Source organism: Manacus candei, unplaced genomic scaffold (assembly GCF_025592945.1).
Source record: "Manacus candei isolate 608988 ecotype Guabito, Panama unplaced genomic scaffold, ASM2559294v1 h1tg000065l, whole genome shotgun sequence".
NCBI lineage: Eukaryota > Metazoa > Chordata > Aves > Passeriformes > Pipridae > Manacus > Manacus candei.
In genome coordinates this window covers 3,492,217-3,516,454 of record NW_026138113.1, presented here as the reverse complement: position 1 = coordinate 3,516,454, position 24,238 = coordinate 3,492,217, and positions in this window count along the sequence as shown.

Here is a 24,238-nt window from a genome sequence, read left to right as displayed (position 1 = left end):
ACAGTCTTCTGTAAACTAGAGCGCTGAAATGTCTTAGCAAAATTAGTTCATCAGGCTTTAGTACTGGGTGACCTCACTGTGAAACAGCCTCTCAAATATATTTTATGTGTCCAGATTGTCTAGGTAATTCCATTAGTATCATTCTCATGGTAGCTGAGCAGGTAGATTGCCTTATTATCACAGTGCCTGAATTAAATTCCGGCTAATTTAGTAGATGGTAAACTCTGCTGGTTATATGGGTTCCATGTAATTCTTCACTTTCATAAACTTCTCTCTGTTTCAAATGTGAACTTTTTTTAGAGAAATACGATTCTCTTTCTTAGTGTTAACACTTTCATTTTTTAAGTCATGCACGCAAAATATATATAAATGTAGGTGATTATTAGGTGTACTGTTGTAAAAGTAGGAGAGCTTTTTTTTCTTAAAAACTCTTTGCATTAATGTTTCACTCCTTTGACAATGCCATCTGTATTGGGACAGTTAAGACTGATTAGGATTGACAGGGATGAGCACGGTATAAATTCCTGAATAGCAAGACTTTCATAACAGAAAAACAAAGCAGTAAATATTTGCACTGTTTTATCAAGTTTTCTTTCACAATATGCAGAACTTCTGTTACCTGAAATCAAGTGGACTGTAAAAATCTAAAAGTATTATTTCCTATTTTAAACTAGGCAAAAATGTGACCTTGGGTGGGGAAGGTTGGGATAATTATTTTTGCTTTCAATTTTCTTTTTACTTGACCTGTTGACTGTATCAAGGTGAAAGGGGATCTAGGTTCCATTGTCAGTCGTGCCCCAGGTGCACTTTGTGACTGTGGATTCCCTTGCCTTCTTCCAGTTCCAGCCATGTCATGTAAACAGTACAAGTCCAGAAACTTAGTTTCTAGTTTTTCTGTCAAGCTGCAAATTTCACCAGTAGCCGCTGTGTTTTGCTTTCACTGGTTACACTGCCTTCAGAGCTGCCTTCATCCTTTCAGACAAAGCAGCAACACTGAAGAATGTTCAAGTGGCTTTTGTGAACCTTATTTTTTGCTTCTCAAGTTTTTCATTAAGAGTAGAGAAAACTTGTGCTGCCTCAAGATGAGTTCCAGGAGAGATTGCACCAAGAAGGAGGTGTGCTGTTGCCTTCTGTGCTCTCTATAGGACGTCACTTTTCCAGAGTAGTGTAAGAGGTTACAAGGAAGCTGTTCCAGTTTAGTCCTAGAGTCCCAGGGATCAAAATGAGCATGCTGTTAGCACGCCAGCTGCAGCTGCCATCTCACCTGCTGCACTAGATGAGACACTATCCTCACCACTGTCATTAAAAAGTGTTATCATCACACTTTATGTAGAAATTTCAGTTCCTTGTAGTTGTTCAGAGCAGTGATTCTAGTTGGGATTGTTCACATGACAAAGGATTTTGGACTGGAACAGTCAATTCTGAAATCTTCAATTTCCTATACTTTTATTGTTTCCTTTCACTATAGCTTGATTAGTGCACAGATCCTGAATGGTATGACACTGCTATTCTTTTTCTATTTTTCCAGCATGCTTCTATTTTCTGCCTTCTTTTTAAAAGTATTTAGTGATTTCTGTGGGAACGTGATTCCTGATTCTTCTTTGAAATCCAGTATCCTTCCTAATGCAGCAGTCCAGATAGAAAAAGCATCTTCTATCATGATAGTGCTTATGTGATAAATGTTACTTGGCTCAGTTAGTATGATAAGAAGCCAGTTACTTTTGTGAGCCATCATCTGCTGGCTCAATCAGACCTCTCCATTTGTTGTAGTCCACTGTGAAGTCCTTAAAGATGGTGCTGTAGGTGCAGGTGACAAGAGAGAGGTTTCTTCCTTGGGCTGAGGGAGTCAAAATCTTTGAGTCCCACTGGTCAGGCTTGCTGTGCCCTACATTCCTTCTAAGACATCTGAGTTTTTGCAGTGTATGTCACTGCTCAAAGAGGGGTTGATTCAGAGTGCTTTTTTTTGCTGGTTTATATACCACGTAAATTTTCTTTTGAAATATGGCACAATGTATTGCTTACTGAATTCTTCAAGGGGAGATTTCTTGACCCTGTTGTGTAGAAAAGGTTTTTACATGCCCCACTGGCAAGTGAATATGAGGTGAAAATAAGACAATCTTCTTGGTGTTCTTTTGTAAGGGGAGACTATATTTAACTAATAGCTTGTTCACTAATTGCATGTATTAATTTCTCAGAAATTGCTGTCTATAGCAGGTGTACATTCCTTTCACAAGTAGTACAGTTTTTTAATATTAAAATAATTCTATTAATTTACCAAAAGAAATAAAAAGAGGAAATAAATGGTTTAACTGCCTATTGTCACATGCAAAATCCTTGATTTCTTAAAAGAACCATGTAGAGAGGAAGCATTTTAATTTAATCTTACTGAGTTCTGTTAAGCAGCAAAGAACCACTACTTTTGTGGCACAGAAGTCCACAGATCTGGCTCTGTGGTGAGTATCTCTCGTGGAGATCTTGCTGAAGGTTGGAAAAGCTCACACACTGAATCAGTAGGACCCAATTATTAGCTTTTTTCGTCCCCCATCCCAATGTGTGTGCACGTGCACACCGTTGCAGCCGCAGTCACTGGTCGTACACACACTCCTGGCTGAGAGGAGTGCTGAAGCTTTCTAATTTAGACAGTCTGTTACTTGTGCTGATTATGGTTTAAAAAATGATCAGCTTTCACTGTAATGTGTGACTGTAGAACACACAGCTGTTACTGCGTTTTCAAACAAGGTATTTTCAGCAGCAACTGTTGCTTCAGTAAGTATTCAAACATTCACGAAACCCCCCAAACAAATAAATCCCTTCTTCCCCAGGCTAAACAGAAAGAATGTGGGCATAGTCAGCTATTCCTTTTCCATTTTACACATTCATTCAACAGTAGAGGCTTGGGTCATTCCTGAAATTGGTTTCTGGGCAAAGCTGGATCCTTTTTTGGAGGGGACCTGCAACAAAGAGGCGTATGGACTTTGTGAAGTACCTTTCTAGATTTTTTTTGTCATTGGTTTTGTGTGTGTGTGGTTATCCTGACATATTTAAGGCCACCCTGTTTTTGTCAAATACATGGGGGGAGGGTTGTTGTTTTGGTTGGTTTTAGGGTTGTTTGTTTGTTTGGGGGTTTTAATTGTTTTTTATTTATTTCACTTCAAATGAATATGATTCTACTAAATGTGCTTGAAGCAAAAACATTGCTAGATATATCTTAACATCTCTAAGCATGTCAAAAGTTATTAATAATCTGAGTAGACAAAAAACAGGATCTCCAGTTACTCAATAGAAAGTAGCTTAGAAACCACTATGCAACTTCGTGGCAAGCAACACTTCTTTTTGTCTTTAACCTCTCTCAGAAAAATTGCATGTTGTTCAGCACTGCTACTCTTACCAAAACCTGCCTGGTTTAGGGCATAGGATGATGCCTCTCAAACAGTACCCCTGCTATTGAGTTTATTATTCAGAAGATCCTCGATTACAGAGTGTTTTGTGGTTATGGTAATGGACTACGATTTGGGGAATTTGGCTCACTTCTGTTGCAGTTTTTCAATAAGACCTTAAATGGACAGTTAAACTTTGTTTCTCAAGTTTTAACAAGCATTTGCAGTAATTTGGGGTATGAACAGCTTTAAGGCAGTCTTCTGTGCTTCTAGCTACATATCCCTGTCTTTTTTGAGCATTGTCTTGCTTTAGATTTGAATTTTTTTATTTATCTCTATTTGCTGGCTCATAGGAAATGTTTCAGTCCTTTGAGAATGGTAGGGAGGATGTTTTGAGAGATTACTGGAATTAAAGCATTTTAGCACTCACCTTAATTGGAAAATACTTAAATTTGACATTGCACTTCCCTGAGCATTATACCCAATTTATATCTAGTGTAGGTGTATGTTCCTCATTAAATGACTTCTGATTAACATGGAGGTGGGAGTGACTTGTAGGTCATTGCTGAAAAGTGTGTTACAGCCCATTACAGGTGTGCAGTACTGGCTGATCACGAGCTCTTCATTGTACTGATAATTCCAACATTTGCTGAAGAATTTTGTAGGCTTGCTGCTTTGTATGTTCTTGTTTGTTATTCTGCCAAAGGTTTTATAGATAAACGCATAAACTCACAGCTGAATTCCAGTTTCTGTGCCGTGTTTGTGGTGCTGTGTTTAAAGCAAACTAGCAGCAGTAGAAACCTCTGCTGGATCCCCAGCAGTGGTGATATCCCAGCCTTTGGGAGTCAGGTAGCAAAGCTCAGACTGCCTGGTGTCTGTACATTAGTGGGGTAGTGCAGTGATGGTTTAGCTGTCCACTGGAAGGTTTGTCTTTCATTGGTGCTGCTTCAGAGGAAGGTGCTTAGCACGTGTCTGAATTGAGCTTCAAGTTTGAAATGACTGGCCTTCTAAGGAACGTTGGAAGGATCATGTTGCACTGTAGCAGTGACAGCCAAAGGGACTCCCTGAGGTATTTTATTAAGTAATATAGCAGTTAGCATGCTCTCCTTGTTTGTGTAGGGGGATGTGTGTGTGAAGCAGCCTAAGCACCATTTCCACAGGTCTTGTTCTTGTCTAGTTGCCTTACTCAGCCTTATCAGCAGCAGTGAATGGCTGCTAGTGGAAATTAAAGCAAACTTTATGTTGCTGTGTATGGTGAGTGCAGAGATATCTGCACAGTACTCACTAAGTTCAGCTTTGCTCTTTATCACATCCCAACTAACTGGACGTATAATTCAGAGCCATATATCATAATTTACATTATCTGTTTGCATTCTGCTGCTAATTCACTGAAGTGATAGACAATATAACACTAGCACCTAAACTGAAGAGTATAATGTTTCTAATGCAGATACTGAGGGAGAGCATTTGAAGTTAAACATAACTTGTTTTTATTGTATGAAGCTAGTTTTTATTGTGTGGTTTTCTTAGTTTATTTAACCTTTTATCAATTTATTTTCAATAAAAATTACAAAGTTATTTAGTTCAGGTCCTACAATGTCTCTTAAGTTGGTTAGACAGAAAGTAGGTATAAATATGTGGGGGTTTTTTATGCACCCTGTAATAGAGGTTATATAGTATTATTTTCAGTCTTATCTTTTTAAGCTTTCAAGAAAGGACTTAAAGTTGTATTAATTTTAAAGGACATGGTATGGTAGATGAACTTTTCAAGTGAGAGGAAGATAGCTTTTACTGTAATTCCTTTGATAATCCTTAATAATGGAGTAACACATAAAAGGCTCCCAGCTAAATGAACAAACCTTCCTTAAAGTTACAAAACATTTCTTTAGAAGAACATTTACTAACTCTTCCGTAAACTCTAAAATTTCTATTCTTTATATTGAGTGTCTGCTTTGAGCTTGACTTAGTTTTTGATCCTTTACCTTTCTTCGTTCTCTTTGCTTAAGATTTTACGCTGTGTTTTTTATCTGTACTTCTGGTATTCTATGATCTCTGATTGTTTTATGTTTTCAGGACTCTAGAAGTTTTAGAATATTTCTTTAAGATCAGCTTTATTCTCACTGCTATCTGTCCACAGACTTTTTTCTTAGTTTGAAAGAATTCTGTGTTTCAAGGTAGAATTTTCTTTGCAGCATTTTCTTTTTGCTAATTAATATGAAGAAATTTGTGAAGTGTTTCTGTTCTTAACATTTAAGATCATGGCAAATGGTGACAAATGGGTAAAGAACAAAGTCTGGATTAAAAAAAACCAATAAAACAACTAAACCAAACCCAAATAATATCACCCTCTATAAATATAGCCTTCTAAAATGTAAATTCACTTTCTGAACAGAATGTTGAAATTTTTTTTTATTTTTCCATTATCCTTTAGGAAAAAAAAAAATTAATTTGACTCTACCATGTTATGATAATGAGCCACGAAATTTCTTAAACTAGGCAGGGAAAGGTCACATGTGGTACCAGATTTGAGAAGTCATGGTTTTGGTTCTTAAGATGTTACTTTTCCTTGTGCTGTTTGAAACTTATTTTGAATATAAATGAGGACACTTGATAAGTCTTTGCACAGTAAGGGTCTTGTGTGCTGCTGGCATGAATGTTATGAGAGGCTCTTGGGCTAAGGTGGCTTAAGTCACTTTATGCATTAACAGAACTGAATAATACAGCTGTGTGAACCCATATACAGGGTGTCCTTCATCCGTGACAGAAGCAGCTGAGCTCCAGCTATAAAGTAAATGACTTTGATATTTGATGCCTAACTGGAGTGTGAAGTCGACAGGGCAGGTGTTCCAGAGAGTAAGTGGTGGCTAAAAAACTGTGAGATTTACCTGGTAGAAAGCCTAATTAGAAATGCAAAAGTAATTGTTTATGTTTTTCCTTAACTAGTAAAGCAGCAGGCTGACTGTCTGTAGTAAAGGTGTTCATTTAACACTAGCCAAAATTGAAAGTTTACCCCCTTCCCTTTTATGGAAAAGTGTTAATTTGTTAACATTTGGGAACCACAGTATGAAATGCTGCTGACTACTGCTTATGCTTAGTTTTCTAGAAATTAGAAGTTCCTGCTGGGGGTAGTCCCAGGTAGTGTCAAGTACGAGGTTTCTGTTCAAACAACTGCTGTGGCAGTGTTCAAAGTGATGTAGTAGTATGGTCAAGATTGATCTTTTGTTCTTTAGTTTATGTGTGCAACAGCTTTCCACAGCTTCCTGGGCACTTTGCATATGTTCTCTATTCTTCAGAAATTCGATTTGCTCCAATATTCCAGTAAAACCTCATACCCAAATAATTCTTCCCAAAACAGGAAGCTCTTATTTTGCATTCCTCACTGGAGGAATGTAATGGGCTAATGCCATGTGGTTTTCTTCTGCAGATCTTTTCAGGTTCTGTTCAGGCTCTGGCTGGCATGGCCAGTGTTGGCATTTCTGCTACCAGGTGCTAATGTATACTCAAACATTGACCAGCCAGAGAGAGGTGCTGGACCTCTAAGTTAAAGCACTCTCTATGTACCCAAGTTACACTTTAAATTGAGCTGGAAATAGCCACCAATATAGCCTGAAGTATGGTACAAATGCAGCACTAAGACTGAAAGTAATGTCTGTGGCAAAGGGGGCCCTAAAATGATTTGAGGCATTCCTGTTGAATTCATGTTGCTTTTCCTTTTTCCTTCTTTTTAACACAGGTTAAGCTAATGAGTTTCAGATAGGGAAATTACAGGGCTTGAGGAGGGCATTTTGGTTTGCTTTTTTTTTTTTTTTTATGAACCTAGTCCAACACCCAGTAGAGTCTACTGGGGCCTAGGTGGCACTGAGCTTCAGTCATATTCAGCCTTACACAAGGACATTGAGCCCAACAAATTATTCCATGTAGAAAGAGAAATTTTGTGTCAGCACAGATTCTGTAAGTGCTACGTTAGAGAGGAGGGGCCATTACAGGTACTTTCTGAACCTGCAATGTCATTGAAGGGGTTCAGAAGACACTGACACAGAGCAGTCATTTTGAAAGGGCATCTAAGTCCTGATAATACTCTCTGGTCCTTCCTGTAAAAACAAATTAGGAATAGAGATGCCCAGTTCTACCTGAATGCCACTAGAAGCCTTTCAGGAACAGTCCAGAACTGGGACTAAGTGCTGTTTATTTTTCTCTTGCTTCAGATATATCAAATCTTTCATCTTAAAACCTTGCTGAGCTACATAATTATTTAAACTAGTCTGTGAAAAAGTGAAAATCTTAGCAAACTGACTGTCTCCAGCCCTTCCAGCTCACTCACACTGACCAGTCTGGCATTGCTCCAAGAGCAGCTACAATTCATAAACTTTAAGAAGCATTAAACACATTGATCACGTTAACCGAGAGAATAAAAGTTGCTGCCTTCTACCATTAGGTTCAGAAAAGGCAATCAATAGGGTTCTTTGGGACTATCATTTTGTAGTAGTGGAGAAATTTAATTTCAGACATCAGTTTATAACCTCTGCCCAACTGTTCTACAATTTTCCATATGCTTTATTTGAATGCCACCCATCAGAAGCTGCCCAAGGCAAGGGTGTCCTTTGCCTTTGACTTTTTCCTTTCCTTCCTCTGTTCAATACATTTGCAGTAACTGTTACTCGGGTTACACCCAACCATAGCATGGAGCAGAGAACTGTTCCTCCCAGGGCCGCAGTTTTCATGACTCAGGAAATACAGCTGAAACTACTTGCTAAAACCCCTCACCCCCAGGGAGCCCTGCTGGTGAGTGCTGTGTTTTTGTTGAGGGAAGTTCCCCCTGTGTGTCAGAAGTGACTGTGTGTGAGGTTGCTCCCTAAGTCAGTCTTGCTGGCTGAGATCACAAACATACAACACCCCAGCAGATGAGGATGAGGGCTGGAGTCTCTTGGTTACACTTCTGTCTTGTTAATCAGGCAAGTAATCTTTGATAAGGAAGAGTGGCCACAGCTGATGGCAAAACACTTTCACCTGGTTTCAGCATTCACTGAGGACATAAGAATATATACATGTGTAATGAGTTACACATTCAGACCAAAACTTCTGCCTGTTTCAGGAGTCAGTAGGCAGTGGGAGATGCTTGGGGGACACAAAAAGGCAATATGTATCTCTTTTTGTTTGCTTTCCCACAGTTTACATTTCATGGATTGTGGTATATTGTGTCTAGCTAATATTTTAAAGCCAGCAGAATTTTAACTGGTTTTGATGTATACATCACCAAAGGAAAGAGGACACCAGAAGGTACCGTTTCAAGCACTGCAATTTTACAGGTCAGTGACTCCTTCTGAGGAGATTAAAGTGTCTCTGTGTACAATTCTCGCTCAATTTAACCAGGTTAACAGTACTATATTTGCAACCTCTTTTAGATAACTTCATGATCCTCTGTAACGGCATCTCTTTTTTTTTAACATAGTTTCAGCACACTGGTAAATGTTGATGATTGTCCTTGAAAGAGCTGTCAAAACTACCCAGAGCATTCTGCTGCATGTGGAGAGATTGCAGATCAGCTTGAGGTTAAGATATGGTTTTCATTTCTTTTATATCCTCTAGGTTTTGTGAAGGTGTTTTTGAAGGAATTGATTTAGAAACTAAGTTGGTTGCTGTCTGGCTGTCTCACTGGTTACTTTCAGCTGGGAGAGAGTCTTTTTTTTTGTGTGCACTGGTGTTGAACACCTGAAGCCCTGAGCAACACTTTTGCCCTGTGTGCTAACACAATGCCAAGAAAACACAGTTGTAAATTTACAGGGTAGCTGTGATTCTGTGATACCTCTGAGGATAGATTTTAAAAGGCTAAATATCTGTCTGTGAATTAAGAGTACAGGACATAGCTGTTTTTCTCGGTCCAACTGGGATGTTTTGTGAGTTTATTGCCTGTAGCAACAAAAACTATGGAAAGTCATAGGTGAGGCCAGATTGAACACGAACCTGTTGGAAGCAATCTACAGAATCAATATCACTGGTGACAGTTTTGTCAACTGTGGGGTGCCTGTATCTGTATCCTCCTTTACTAAATAATCGATCTATTGACTGCTGCCTTAGACTTGCTCTGTATTCAAGGCACCATGCTTGTGCCTGGCATATAATTAGTGTCTGGTATCTGGATGAATATGAGTGGAAATATATGGATTAGGACTTTCCCCTTCCTTTTGTAAGAAGGGTAAAGGAAGCATTTTTTTAAAAATCTGTTGAACGCTTGCACTGAAACATATTCAACTTCTTGTTAGCTCAAAGATGCTGTACCTTTTGATTCCAACACAGTGATTCCCACTGTCTCAAGACTACCAAATAGAACCACATTTATTTAAAAAAAAGGATAGACAAAGCTGGCTGTAAATACAAATGAATATTAATACTTTTAGGATTGGCTTGTTTCAATGTACTGTACACTTTGAAATTTCTACACTTTTCAGAATTACCTTGGAAGTGACTGTGTTACTTGAGTGACTCATAACACAGAAAACATGCAGATTTTCTCTGTTTACAAGAGAATGGAGGAGGAGGAATCATAAATGGCATGGAAACTGACTTCATGGAGGGTTTTTTTAATTCTTTTTTTTCTTTTTTCCCTGTAACCAAGTTTTTTTTTTTTAATCCAATGAGGTTTAAAATAGATTTAATTCTTTCATAATTTCTTTATGAAGTAAAGAATTCCTGTAAGATTTATTTGTCACAGACAGTTCTTTAGCTTTTATATTAGAATCTGAAGGGGTCTGGAGCAGAGTGTGAAAGCTGGAAAATTAAAGAATTGGTGCCAGCATGAGCATAACAAAAATGAAGACTGAGTATACCAAAGGGAATAAGTGATTCAAAAATCTGAATTCTGTGGATTTCTTTGACTTGTATCTGTGGATAACATATCTAAGCACATCTTTGGGTAATAATTGAGACAGAAGTATTTGTTAAAGTCTTAAATTTGAAGCTGTATCACCTGTAAATCAGGTAGGAAAACCAGGGAAGAATAGCCTTAACATACTTTAAAAATTTTCAGTTATGAATCAAATAGATAACAGAACTTAAAACCTGTCAAGCCTTCCTTATAGATATCCTAGAGCATTGAAAGTGTCTCTGTGGGTATTTTGCAGAATTCATTTAGTATGCTTGTATAAACTGCCATGTTTCTTAGGTAATCATATAACTCTAAAAGAGAAATGTTCAAACCTCATCTTTTTGTACAGTCTGTATGGACTGTATTTTAGTTTGAATAGTGAAGAACTCAAGCTAAAAGTTACAAATGAAAAGAAAAATATATAAAAATTGTTGACAAGGTTTCATAGGAAAACAATGGCAGTTTAATTTATAGGTCGCAGTCAGGTCTTTACCCCTCCTTTTTTTTCCCCTCTCATTTTTTGGGTAATTTCTCAATTGTCAGGGTTTCTTTTCCTGGCATTTTTTCATACCTTTCCTCTATAACTTTTGACTTAGCTCCCCTTGCTGAAGGCAGAGTTAACTCATACTCTAAATTGTTCTAAGTTGGATTTTTGAGATAACTAAGATAGTCCCTCTGACTTCTCCAGAGCTGCTATTAGTTCTCTGTGGTGCTTCTCCAAATCCCACATGCTTAAGCAAGGGAGGATCTTTACCAATGGCTTTTTTTTAATTAAAGAAGTTGATAAGTACAGTATATGTATGCCCTTTATTTTTTTTTATTGCCTGGTTATAAATTTAGACTGAATGGTGAATGAAGCACTTCAGAAGTTTGTATGGCTCTATAAATTAAAATCAAAATTTCTTTTAAGGCATGGAGAATGCAGTGATGGACATCAGTTTTGTATTTGAAAAGAGTTTACATCTGTTAGTAAATTTAAATAATGAGTTAAATGGTTTTTAAATGGTAGAGTGTGAGGGCATATCCTTTACATAATTACTTTAAATGCTTTTTTATAGCTTCAGGATTTATATTGGTAATCACATTGCTACCTGACAGTCTGCATGCTGTAATCCTGCCTTTTTGATGGCTTTCACCTTGTTGAAGGGGGCATTCATTTGATCTCTCTATAATTGGTAAAGAAAACTTCAGGGAAGAACAGTGCTCTAGTAACTCTGGAGTAGTTTGAATGATGTGCTAACATCTATAAGTAATGGATGTTTTCTTGAAACAACTTACTTTCAGGGGTTTTTGCGAAGTAGTAGTTTTAATAAGATGCTAAGCAATAATTGGACTAGTTTTCACAATATGTAGTTTTTAGATTTAGTTATAGTTCCTTAAGGAAGGGGGATAGAATGTCATTTCCTGATATGAAAGTACAGTAATTGATTAAAGGATGCTAAGTGGACACAACTATCTTTTTGCTTTGCACTTTTTAAAGCCTTTTATAATAAGCAAATATACAAATGCTGTTTGTGTTGTGCAGATGAAAATGATCCAGTTCAGTCTTTGAAAATGTTGTAGAGCCCTGGAAAATTCCCCAGCCAACTTGGATCGCCATTTCTAGAGGTTGCCTTACTCCAAGGAACACGAGACCACTCAGCTTTACCTCCACAAAGCTGGTTTTATTCCTGCGTGGTCACTGAACATGGCCCCTGCCCAGACACACAGCTGGCTCCTCACCTTCCTGACTGCAGGATATGGTAATTGGGCTCCAGGGAGAGATGCAGAGCATCCTTCTGGCCTTGCTGGGTTTTTTCCTTAGCAGTGGGCAGGCAGTGCTGCTTTTCATAGCTGAGTGACAGTCATGTTAGAAGGTCTAAAGGAGCTACAAAAGCTCTTCCAGCTATCAGCTTGGAAAAGCAGTTCAGAAAATGGGCATTATACACTCTTTCCAGCTTTGCTGTTTTTAACTCCCTAAACCAAGAGAGGAGATTTTAAGAATCAGACAAACCTCTTGTTTATTAGGGTAGCTCCCATATGAAATTTGAAGTGGGGAGATGGGCCCTCACAGGTGACCTCTGGCAAACTGAGCTGGTTGGTGTCTAGCCCTTCTGTTGGTGGCTTGTCCCTTCAGAGTAGGGGGTGTGTGCCCCTGCCTCTGGCACCTCCCTGAGCAGCTTGGTGCATTACTGAGCCAGCTTGGTCACTGAGTGGTGACTGAATCAGTGTCACAAACAACAGCATCACCTTTCACGCTCCTGGAAGATACTTGAATTTTCCAGAAATTTGTATATTTACCTGTTCTGAAACAAATGTTCTTTTAACACCCATCTGAGCTACTGTAAAGGGTTTCTTCTTTTAGATGCCCAGATGCATTACTTATGTATTGTGATTGTGACTGTAAATTATTATCTCTGCACAATTAAATGTGAGGTGTTTTGTACTGTACAGAGTTTGGTTTTTCGTTTACTTTTATGAGACTCTTTGTCCCATTCTTGATGGGCTAATGTGTATGTTTATGATTATGTGCAAGAGTCTGTCACTAGTGGCATGTTTAAAAAGATGGGGGGGAATGGACTGACTACCCTCTAATCAACCCTGGTCAGTAATTTAAATATTTTCCATTAAGGTGAGCTGATTCTGGGTGAATTTGCTCTACTTTTCTTCCTTCCAAGTAGCCCTGCTGTTAGGTTTGGAAAGTCCTATACTGTAAAGTTGGCACCCTGGCAAAATAAAGACAAAAACCACAAGAAGAAGTTCAAAAGAAATACAGACTAAGAATGAAGTTTTCAAGCTACGTTCCAAGGCAAGGACTTTTCATCTTTATACCTTTGAATTGTGAATCAAGGCAGTAAAAGTTACTACTAGGTTAAAGTTTAAATGGCATAGAAAAGGTAGAAAAAAGATTAAACATATTCTGTCTGGACAGTGGAACAAAGACTTTGAATCCTTATCTATGCACCTGTCTATTGAGTATCTAAGTTCCAGGAGTCCCACAGAGGACATGCAATGAGCACTCTTATTGTTCGTATTAAGAACTGAAGTAATTGAAAGGAAAAGTAAGGTAAGGAGAATCAGAAATCAGATGTGACTGCCTGTATGGTTAAAAAATAATTTAAAGGGAAAGTGACTATCAAGCAGTTCATATTATGGAAATCTGACCATTGAAGATAGAATAAAAAAAATCTATTATTCTTTGAAAGAGTTTTTCCTCTCTAAGTGAGACTTAAATATCATTTGAAAACCAGTAATTTTCACAAAGTGCCTTACTGGCCACTTGTAAAGCAGCAATTCAAATGCATGTTTTTTTGATTCTTTGAATTTATGTCTGATGGCTGGGTCTGAGCCATGGGGTTTTTTATTTTGTTTTTATTTTTTTTCCTGTAGAGATATCTGGTTTGTGGCTTTTTTTAAAGTTTGAAAATTATACAGGTATAACTAAGCATATTAAAATGGTACTGTTTATTTTGGTTCCTTGTTCAATATGGACATCTAATTCAAAATTGATGTGACACCTCTATGTTACTGAGAAGGTAATGATTCTAATAATAGTTTTAATATTTTATATTCTGAATTAGTAAATTATATTATCTCCCCAAATCTTGGGTTTGGGGTTTTTTTGAGCCATCCTTTCAGTTCATTAAATTGGTAAGTCTGCAATGTATTATATGGAAGGTAGTTTACTAGCTTATACATGACAAAGGACTATGTAAAATTTGATAGAATGAAATAAAATTTACTTTAAATTGTAGTTCATGCAGAACTCATAAATTATTGATTAGCATAATAGCTTCCCTTTCATTATGTCACTGGATATGTGGGGGGAAGAAGGACAAGTAATAATTAATTTCTGGTGGGAAAAAAAGGACCTACCAAAAAGAGTGGAAAATACTTTTAAAAATAGATTTTAATACATAGCTTTTATTTAATATTCTATCCTCAACAGAAGATCAGCAACTTGCAAAATTATCTATTGCCATCGTGCTCACTATGTTTTATTAGATATACAAGAATATATTGTGTCTAGGATTGATAGGAAGTATTGCAGGTTACATCATTATCAGGTGGTAAGATTTTATTTCTGTTATGTATCTCCAATGCACGAGGCAAGTTTGCATTCTGCTTTCTTATGTCTATCACAAGGGTATTTCCTTTTATTTGAGATCCACTCCAAGGCTGAATTCTGGCTTTACCATGCATGTTTCTGACTGAGGTCCTCACACAACATCCAAAGGAATTTGCAGCATCATTTCTCTGGGCCCAGTAAATCCAGTGGATGTTTTCTGCAACATGAAGGCAGGTTTCTGAAAATCAGACTGACTTTATTAGTCCATCAGAAGATGTCAGTGCCGTCCATGCTGACATGGTTTGTGTGTCTGACCCAAAGCACAGCCTGTCCATGCAGTGGTAGCACATTTCTTATCCCAGCATGCTGATGCTTCAGTTTGCTTCACACTCAGGATAAGTTATTCTCAGGTACTTATTTTCCTTGTCTTCCTGTATTTGACTGTATTTGAGTGTTTTGCTATTGGCTTTCAGGTTTATCTTCAAGTAACTCTATTAATTCGTCATTCTTTACATTTCCACATAAGGATATGTTGTGGACAGCAAACATAAATTTACAGAGAAGAAATTAATTGTAATACTGTTAACTATGCAAAATACAGTAGTGTGAACATAATTTTTGTGTGTAGCCTTTCAAAGTGACATATTGTTCACATATCTCATCTTTGAAAAAGTTGCTGAGCAGGATCATTTATCCCATGATCAAGGATGGCCTAGTTACCTCTTAGAATAAAACTTTGTTTTGTGTTTAGGATTTTAAACATGAATCACTACTGATGAGCTGATTGCATACAGGAATGTTGTGTGCTGCAGGTATGCTGGATTTGCTGCAGATATTCAAACCACGGGGACAAAAATGTCACTGAATGTGTCTGGCATTTCCTGGGATGAATTTTCTGGATACTTGGAAACCTTGACTGAATCTAGAATACAAGATGACTTTGTTTTTCTGTGTGGAAAAACATATACATGAGGAATTCCAAATACATGATAGCCTGTTTTCTGAGGCTATCAGCACTCTTCTGAAAATCTCTTTGCCCAGCCAAGAAATTAGCCTGTTAAATTCTAGACCTTTGTGAAAAACTGAACAGGTAAAATATACTTTAAGTGTAAAGAATACTATATATATTCTCTATCTAGAGAGACCATAAAGAGTGTACTCTTTCAAAAGTAGCACACGATGTCTGTGTTGGGTGAGCTTTGATGCTTACTGGATGGCATCCCGTATGTGGGGTGTTCTTATGGGGTTGTTTGGTGTGGTTTTCCTTGAGTATAACCTACCATTCAGGAGAGTAGATGTTAACACTGGTACAAGTGTATCAGGGTAGTTCCCCAACATAAAGCTTGTATATCCATCCTCTTCATGTCGCTAGTCAGTGGGTTGCAGTTCAGCATCGGTGCATTGACAGTTCCCATGGCATTACGAATTCCTCCAGATCAGCTGTGAGCACACAGCAAGTCACCATCTCACAAGGGGTACAGTTATGTGGGATGAGCTTTTCGCTTGGTATCCCAGATGGTATTTCATCTGATCTGCTCACTCACACTGTGGGCTGTGAGGTGCCAGTCCTGTAGCATAATGGCAAGCAGCTCACTTAAGAGGTCACCTTTAGAGGAAACCATCATACTTGTTCATCCTGCTCTGTCAGAATCCTCATTAGACTGAGAAATGTGTTCAAAAGCCCCACACTCTTTCTTACCCTTGCCTCTGCTTGGTCAGTGGAGCTGTGCTGGTCTTGAGCTGTTGGAGGCTGGTTTGTTTGGGGTTATAGTAGTTTGCAGGGAGCTGAGGAGGCACCAGGGGCCCCAGAGTGGTAACACCAAGAGAACATCAAGGGGAGATTAATGATCTGGAAGCATTAACAGTGAAAAGAGGATAAGAAGAAACTGATGCAAAGAGCTGTGGGCTATCTGACAGATACACAGGATGAAGATTGCAGTTACATGATCCTTGTGAGGTTTTCCTCTGAAAAATTCTTTGAATGATATTGATCCACTGGAGTGATTTGATGCTAGTACAGTGCTTTGCAGCATGTTACTGCAGTGATTTTTTGTTTGTGCTGAATGTCCTAAAATATGCACTACATCACTGTAAATGTTTTTTTTAATGAGGAAAAAAAAGCTTTAGAATTCAGAAATTGCAGTACTCTATTAGGTTAAATATTAATTTGTAATCATAATATTAAAAATTCTTGGTTCTCCAGTCAAGAAACACACATATCATGATTACAGAGAAGTAAAATAAAAATGTATTTTTCATAATCATTTCTAATAACCAATGTACACCTGTGACAGAAAAGGGGATTTCCATTAAAAACAAGCTTCAGAAGAAGTAAAAATGTTATTTGAAAATTATTGATATGAGAGGATCGCTTCATTTGTTCTGTATAAGTATTCATTTTTGTTTGAAGAAGGTTATTTCAGATTGAAATATATTGAAATATATTTTTGTCTCAAGTTTTCAGGATGTGCCTATTTATATTACAAATACAATGCAGCTGGCTTGACGAATTTTACTGTCAATGCACACACAATGTGTATAAACTAAAGATGGAAAAGTCTGAATAGATGTTTTACCCAGCCAGATGAAGTTTTTTTTCTGTAATATCTCCTACATGCTGTTCTCCTGTAATCTTCCCAGATTTTAGAAGATGAGCATAGTTATCTGGGATGTCCCTTAGGAGGAATGTCCTGTGCAAAGTATTTAGATGATGCTCAAGACAAAATTGAATGGTACTCTGCTTATAAACAGTGCTAAGAATAGTGTTTCAGTGTGCAGCTGGAGTGCTGACTGAACGATACATGAAACTAAACCCTTTGACATGTGTGATAACCACAGAATTGAGGCTGCCTCACGTACAGAAGGGGTGTTACACCTCCTCGTAGGCCTGGCTTGTGAGTCAGCTTGGGAAATTACATTCTTATCAAAATTCCACATGAAATTCAGTTGGGATAAAATATTAATCTCCTCTTGTCCTAAACAGTTCATGTTACTATAAAGCTGCTCTGTTTCAGCTCCTAAGGACTTGCATTGCATTAAGTTATTAGATTATTATTTTGTGTGCTATCCAGTATTTTCAAATGAAAAACGTTTGTGTCTTCTTGCTTGCCTCATCCATCCTGAAATTACGTGCTCTAGATTCTTTTCAAACTCAAAACTTCACATTGAGTTACATAGGAATGGGTATGTATTTTAAACAGAGATAGACATGTTGACCATAATTACGGAGATAAGAGGAGGTTATGCTCTTTATGGAATATAGTATGCCACCTCCTGCTTTAAGAAGGAGTGTGTATGCCTTGTCTTTTTAGCCTGAATTTCTTTCACAAAGTAAATTGGAGCTAGCAGATTAGGTTGTTGTCCTCTAGTGACTTTTATATGTCTCCTGAGCAGAGTAGTTTTGCCCTATGTACCATAATGAACATAGTGTAATTAACCATTGGAACATCTTGCCCCAGTAGGTTCTCTGTCACTTGAAGTCTTGATTTAAACACTGTAATTTTCTTGAGAGACATGTTCTAATGCATCTAAGATCTAGAGAGCTCAACAGAGGTGTTACTGAGTGGAAGTCTACATCCTATCTAACCTAAGACCTCAGACTAAACGGTTAAGATGCTCTTTTTTTAGCTTTAAAACCCACACGAACACATGTATGGCTATAGCAAGATAATATTCCATGGGCTAATCCATTGCACTCAGGTATCATGCCACTGAAATATTTTTTCTTAACGGGTGTTGCAAAACAAGATACTGAATTCTTTGCAGATTGATGATCAGAGGCTTTCATCAGGCTTTATCTCATTAGTTGTCTCCATGGACTCCTGTTTCCAGTGGTCTCCTTGCTTCCTTCTTTAAAATCATCTCTGACCCTTCTTTCACGAAGATGAGCTTTTCTACAGACAACGAAAAACCCCCAAACCCAACAAGCCTTACTTGCTTCTGTCTAGCTTAGCTTAGACTTGGTAAAAATGTTCTATTATTTATTAGTCTCGCCAGCTTGGCAGGATTTGCATTTTTATGACTTAGCAAGCTATTTTAGGATCAGCTCAATACATGGTCAGATTTGTCATCTTTCTGAATCTTCTCCTTTTACATGGGCAGAATACTCTGGGGTGACATACTCTGTGTGTCTGCATCACCAAAACAGAGCAGGTACCGGTGATGGCCTCTTCTAAAGATGCCACTACAGGCTGAGTTACTGGCACAGCATATGGTATTGTTCCAGGAGAGAGAGCTGTAGGTGAAGCTTTCAGTTCACCAAAAGAAATTTATCACTGTAACTGGCCTATTATTTTTATCACTAATATTATATCTATGCAGAAAACCCACCCCATAATACATAGTTAGAATTTAGTGCTCTGCAAAATAACTGATGACAGGAGCATACCTGAACAGATTTATTTAGGTTAAATTGTGCCATGGGAGTGGTTGGAAATTATGGGTTATTAGAAAGCATAGAAAATTATTATTATAAGGAAAGAAGGTTTACAATGAATTAATGAGTTGCACATATAAAGTAGATGTTTGTAATTTGTGTGAGGGGAACCTCATGTAAAATAGGGTTGTGGATTTTTAGCATTTGTTTTAGGGATTGTACACAAAATTTGAGATTGCTGGTCTCTTCCTTTTGTGATGCAAGTGCGGAATACTGTGCTCTGCCCTATTATTGTGCTTGAATTGGAACTGATGCCACCGTGGAAACACTGTGGTTCTTTTTTGCATTCAGTGCCTGTGCAGTTCTGAAGCAGCCTGCAGGCGCTCTATTGTAGTGCGCCTCGCACAACACTTGGGGCCCAATTTTGAATGGCTTATGCATTAAAGAGACATTTTCCTTATTTTTCTAAATGTTTAGTGTTGTTCCATGAGGCTACTTGTAAATTTTGTTTGGTTGGTTTAGTACTACTTTTTAAAGAAAACTCTTTCAACCTGGTAGGTGATACCTCTGTTTTGCACTTGAGTCCGGTCAGATCACATAGTATGTGTGTGTCTCTGTGTGGTTCACAAAATAAATTATATAATATATTGTCATGTCTGCCCGTTGTTTTCTGGAATTTGACTAAGGCTTATAACTTCAAAGGTGAGGCTGGGCTTCTCTTTTGTGTTCAGAGAGGGTGACTAAACTATTGTGGCCGGCATTGCAGACTTGTGAGGCTCGTCCTTTGTTTTAATCTTTAAGTGCCTCAGGAGTCATTCATAAAGGATATCCCAGTGGGGGAGTTGAGGTCTTGTGGACAGTTGGTGGAGGGGGCAGAGTAAAAATTCTGGAAAAATCTGCAGATCTCCTTTCAGGATTTCCACTTTTGTTCCCTTTGGCTAAAATAAGTCTTTGAAAATGGTGCTGTGGAAGTGGGTAAATGAAAGAGAACTACATGGGGCTAAGGAATGGTGATGTTCTTTTGGGAGTTCAAGGCATTTATACAGTTTGAGAAAGAGAGTGGCAAGCTCAGTATTTGATAAAATCTACTGGAGCCCTCTAATTTGTTGGAAATAAAAAAAAAAAAGGAAAAATGGAAAAAAATTTAGGTTATTCCCTTGTTTAATTTGCTAGACTGGCACTAATTCTGCAGTTCACTTACTGTACTAGTTAATTTCAATATCCACTCTGCATTCTTGATTTCAACAGGGGAGAAGGTGGATGCTGAGGGCAAAAGGGTACAGGATTGGAGGGGGTTTGAGTGGAGCTTTGCAGCAGATTGTGTATACCCTTTTCACAGATGTACCTGAATACAACTCATGTTTTGGTTTTTTGGTTTTTTTTTTTAATTTTTTCATGAGGTTTTTAATTGTGGAATTGTTTTGCCACTTCAATGAAGCTTCTTGGAAATAATTTTTCTGACAAATTTTATAAAACTAGATGGACATCCTCAAACAGAGAAGCTAAACTTGCAAGTACTAACACGAAAAATATAGAAAGTCTTTTCTTACAGCTTCTAATTTCAAAGTTGCTTCATGCTGCAAGGTTACTTAAATTTACAGCAGGGCAGAAAGCAAGTGCTCTAGAGATACTGTCAGCCTGTAGTGCCCATTTTTCATTCGTGCATTGTTCCCTTTGCAAGATGAAATGCAGTTTTGCTAAGAATCTTGCCCTTACTCCATAACCAGCTTTTAAAGTAGGAATCACAACCCAACTCCCTTTTCTGGTGTTGACTTATTTTTAAAAGCACTGATTAAACTCCCAAAAACAGTTACACGAGTCACATTTCCTGTTAAAATACCAACAGAAGCTTGTGCTTCTGAAAGGTGGTCAGGATGAGGCCCCTAAAATTGTACTGTACGTGCCTCCATACAAGCAAACGATGTACAGAGAGTTTCAATATTTTGAATAGTCTTTTGAATAAAAACTAGTTCAGTTAAGTACCTCAGCTCTCTTCTGTGGGAATGGTTGTTTTATACAATAGAATTCCCTCTTACACCTGTCTCTTTTCAGAGAGGTTCATTTAATATTTGTCCGTGGTACCACCAACTGCAGTGCTCAGTGAATGGTCAAGAAGGAAAAGTGCCCGTTCGAAGCAGATTCCAATATAAGGATGGACAACTAGAGAGATAATATAAATGAGAATGTATAACAAATGCAGAGGAAGAAAGGGTTTGCTGGTGTGAGAGAGAGGAGAGACACTCCAGCATGGTGAAGTAATATTTTAATCACTCCAAGGAGTAACAACAGGTTGCATTATGGCAGGTCTGTTATTTAATGCTGGCGGGGGTTTTTTTTGCTAGGTGACTGCCATAAAATGTATTTATATGTTTGTGAATAAGAAACAGCGTACTTTTCATATAATATGTTGGTTGTCCTTTCACATTGAAAGAAGGTGGGTTTATTTCAAACCCCTAAATCTCACACTGGTCTAAACCTGCCCAAATGGCATTTATACCAGTGACTTGCTTGACAAGGGTTCTTTGTGAAGGTGCAAATGTGCGGCAGTCTCCCTGCTGTACAGTTAAAACTTTCTCTGCATAAATCATTTTAGTAGATTGAGCCAGTGGAGGATTGCTTATAGTGCATTCTGTGTGATTTAATATTATGCTATATGCAATGCTGGAACTTAATTCCAAATCCCCAAAATGATGTAACGTGCCAAAGACTGAGTCCAGTCTTTGGATTCTGTGTTTTAGCACCTAGAAGGCTGGCAGTATCAATGCTAGAGTGGCTACAACTCCTTAAATTATTTAAAATCTTTTATTTCTCATAAAAACTGTTTGCAATATTGACACTTTAAATTCAGTGAACTACTGGCCCAGGACCAGATCTGCACTGCTGTTAGACTCACACCCGCTTCCCTGAGGAAGGGCATGGGCTGGTGTCAGTGTTTTTCCCCTTTCATTAGTCTGTTTCCTGTAAAAGTGGTTGTAGACTTGTAGTAAACAAATTTATTAAGGATGTACCCTACACATATAGAGAACAGTAGCAACAAGAAAATGTCAGTGAAGATTTTAGTTAATTAAAACCTGGTAAAATTATGTACTCAAAATTGAGTTATTCAGGTACTATTTTTTTAAATCAGTAGATTCATTCTAAGGAGAGTTGATAATTTAAAATACTTATATTCTTAAGGAATTAGACTGGAACTACATAACTTCTGTAAGGTTACTTTCCTGAAACCAGTACTGAAGTTGATGAAATATTTCACTTATTCTGTCCTCTCAGCAGGTGAGATGATTCTTGTGGAAGATACAAGAAAGGATGAATTTTAATTGTCTGGGACATGAGAATTTATAAATCATTAATTACAAGAAATGGACTCTGTGCTTTGGGTTTGTCATCTGAGTCTACATAAGAATTAGATAAAAAAATTGAAAATGCATCTGGCAAGGTATGAGGGCACTGAGCAGGACATTTTGGGAGCACTGCTGGGGAGCCCTGAGGGAGTCAGTGGTGCTTCGTGTGCCATGCAGCACATCCTGGTGCTGCTGATGGACTCTGTCCTCACAAAGCAGGTGCAGCATTGCTAATGAATATCTGCCCAGTGGAACAATGGGGGTTGGATAGCAATGGTCTAATGTCATGCATGGCTATTTCTTGGGGGTTTTCAATTTCTAGGGGTTTTTGTGAGGTCTCTGCTGTTTTCAAACTAACTGAATTAGAAACTATTACTGTAATGATTCATTTCTAGTGCTTTTTTTCTCATGACTTTGTGGAATATTCTTTTAAAAGAAATCTCATTTAGGGAGAGTTCCCAGAGATCAGCTGGCCTAGGCTGATTAGTGTCCTGTCCCCTCCAACTTACATCATGTCACCTTTTCACTTGAACACAGGAAAAAGTCAGGTGAATCACAGTGCAAACCAAGGCCTTATCTTTTATCTTCTGGCAGGTTACAGTAGCACTGAGTTGCTTCCTGACAAATTTCTATATTGCTTAGTGCTCTGATGCAGGTGTTGGAGGAGATCGTGACAGTTGACTGTTTGGCAAATGGGAAAGAACTCCCACAGGAGGGTGAGACTCTGTGCTCAAGAACTTTTACTGTTCTTGATTCAAGCATTTAACCTTTAGGAAAAAAAAACTGTTGTGGCTCAATTGTTCATTTTTATCAAGATTGAATTTTTTTTTTATTTATATACCTTTTAGCCTCTATCTTTTTGTGATATTCAGTGGGGAAATTCTATAAAAGAATAAGTTTCTAAAATAAATAACATCTTCTATCTTATAATTTTTTTTCCCACTCTTTTTTCACTTCTGTCATGGCTTAACCCTACCTAGCAACTAAGTACCACACAGCTACTTGTTCATTCTCCCCCCAGTCTTCAGTATAGAGGAGAATCAGGAAATGACCTTTTGTGTTGAGATAAGAAGATTTTATTAATTGAAAAAAATATTATAATAACGATAATAATAACAATGATAATACTAATTAAAAAGGTAGAGAGAGAGAGAAATAAAAACAAGAGAAACAGTGATACAATTGCTCACCATGTGCTGATTGATGTCCAGCAGGTGCCTGAGCCATGATCAGCTCCTCCCAATCAGCTCCACCCAGCTTATATACCAAGCATGATATTCTATGGAAAGTCCAGGAAAATCCATGGGCCTGTTTGGATCAGCTGTCGCAGCCATGGTCCCTCCAAGCTTCTTATGCACCTTCTCACTGGTAGACCATGGGAAAATGAAAAAACCTTGATTTAGAGTAAGCACTACTTAGCAACAACTAAAATATCAGTGTGTTATCAATGTTATTCTCATACTAAATCCAAAACACAGCACTAAACCAGCCATTAAGAAGAAAATTAACTCTATCTCAGCCAAAACCAGGATAACTTCTTTTCTTCTTTCCTTTTCTCAGTTTACACAATTTTTTTTCCATTTAAGTAAAAAGTTGCAAAATGGTCTGCTGTTATCATTTGTTTAAGTTTCATCATAATTGACTTGCTTTTCTTTTTAATACATTTTTCAAAAAATCATCTTGTGAAAATAGTAGGTACAGGTAAATATTTCAAGTATTTCTTTTTTAAAATATTTAAAATGCTTTAAATCCTTCACTCTTTCAGCCAGGTGGAAAATGTCACACAATTTATTTTGATTCTAATTAAGATGTTTAATGCTCTGAGGATGGTATAGAGAAATGTGGAACTTCAGAAATAAGATTAATGCACATGCTTATGAAGAATCCCCCTTTAAAATGGGCTTCTAAGAATCAAGCACAATGATTCAGCAAAACCTCTATGTTTGTGTCTCTGTATGTGAAAAGTCAGGCTTGATTCCTGGATTTTTGTTATTCATATGAAATAATGTATAAAATGTGTTTTCAACAGTGTTTTTCTACTGATGATGTTTCCTGTGAACTTACAGGCTTTATGAAATTGTTCTCCTTTTGGAATATCAGATTTTTGTAGCACATGAACGTGCCATATGAGGTACATTGGAGAAGGAGGAGGGAATGAATCTTCAACCTACTGCAGAAGTGGTGTAATCTGGGAGTTTTCATTGAGAAAATGCTTGTTTTTAAACTTTGCACTGC